The following is a 2,061-nucleotide window of genomic DNA, read 5'->3' on the forward strand; positions in this document are numbered from 1 at the left end:
AAGCTTTACTTCTCCCAGAAAGAAAAAGAAAGAGAGAAAGAATCTTTTTGTCTGTAATTTCTCTTAGATGAAGTATTCAATGAATGTTCAGTCTATTTTGTATTTGCAACAAGAATTAAAAGTGATGTAATTTCGATGAGTTTTCAACAAAAGAGTTCTGAGCTCAACGAAGCTGTGTCGCTTCTCTAATTAATGTCTTGACTTATTAAATAACTTCACGACCAACAACGGGTTAGGACATCAGGATGGAAAGGCAGAAAAACTTACGAAGACAATATTATATATGTATAGATAATATATATATATATATATATAAAGTATATATTATATATTTCCTCTAATTCTCGGGAGCTTTTGCGACCCGCTTGCCTCAATATAATGTACGTACTACTAAATAACGAAACGAAAAAAAAAAAAGTTAAAGCGTAATATAAATCGCGCCAGCTTTTGTGCATCGACATTATCTCCCAATAAACGAATAATAATGAGATAAAAAAAAAAGTGACAACAGCGAAGATAATAAAACTAGAAATGAAAATAATAAGCGGGGAAAGGAAAAAAATGAAAGCGATGAAAATTGTTATGATTGTTGAAGCAACGATTTAATAAGCACCATACGATGCCTTCCGTGAACGACCGAGCTTGCCTAGTTGCCAAGATAAAACGAAAAATTACATAAATGTTAGAGCGCGACATTGTCGTCGAGAGCCGAGTCACCTTCACGATCCTCCTTGATTGAATTACACGTGCCAACCTCGGTTATTTTCGTCCTTTAAATCGGCAACCGTAATAGATAAAATTCGTGACAAGTGTAATAAAAGGCAGTACGAAAAGTATCCGCTCTCCTATTCTCCCTTCCTCATCCTCTATGAAGCAAATCGTTGGATCGATTATGTGCAAGGAGTATCGCGAAGCGCACGGATTTTCAGACTTATTGTACTCAATGAATACTACATGGTCACGCCATTGAGCTTTTCATTGACTTATTATATTATATGAATACCAAAAATGTGAATTGTATATATACTATATATATGAATACTCGAAAACAAAAAATACCGCAGACAATAATGTACCGTTTCTTTTTAGAAATTAGACGGCGTAAGCGCATACTATACTATAGTATATATAAATATATTATATATAAATATTGTATACGTAAAAAAATAAATTTACTATATAAATTGGCGTATATATATATATATATTATATACACAATTGTGTATATACTATATATTAGATATATATATATACATACAATTACATTTAATTGACAAGAATAGCGATGTGGATATTATTGTAATAAGACGCAGTGTGAACGTACTCGTACGAGAGAAAGAGGAGAGAAAGGGACAACCTGAAGGCTTTTTTTTTAACGGTGTAGTGCCCGTTGCGCAAGCGCTCCGAGCGATATAATTTTATAATTAATTCGTAATGTAAATCTTTAAGACCCGCCGCGCATCAAAATTCCGCAAAACTTAACGTAATATTTCTCAGATAAATTCTCACTTATCTGAGAAACAGATTTATTTATAAAACACGTATCAAAAAGATCTTTCCTATCTTTGAATATTTTATCACAGATCGGGAAATTATAAATTAATATAGAATCACATGTAACTATTATTTGCACACAGCGAATTAAATTTATGCCACAATTATAAGAAGAAAATCGAGTTATACAACGACATAAAATATAATTACTGGTAGGGTATATATATATATATAAATTATTCTCTCAAAAAATATTTTTAGGAATTATTTTAGCTTTATATTTTTTATAATAAATCAAGTTAATATACTTAACATTTATGTATTTTATCTTTAAATTTATAATAGGATAAACAGCGCAAAATTGAATCAAGAATTTATAATGAAACAATATTTGAAGCGAGAAATCTTTCGTTTTATTACATAATTAATAAATACTTTTATTGTTATATAAGAGGCACTAAAGTTACTATTGTATTAATCTAATAAAGAAAGACGGTCCTCATTCGATCGTCGGCAATGGGCATTCGAGATAGTTGTGTAGTCACAAATTAATATAAATAAATTAAT

The sequence above is a fragment of the Trachymyrmex septentrionalis genome, unplaced genomic scaffold (assembly GCF_001594115.1).
Source record: "Trachymyrmex septentrionalis isolate Tsep2-gDNA-1 unplaced genomic scaffold, Tsep1.0 scaffold68, whole genome shotgun sequence".
NCBI classification, from domain to species: domain Eukaryota; kingdom Metazoa; phylum Arthropoda; class Insecta; order Hymenoptera; family Formicidae; genus Trachymyrmex; species Trachymyrmex septentrionalis.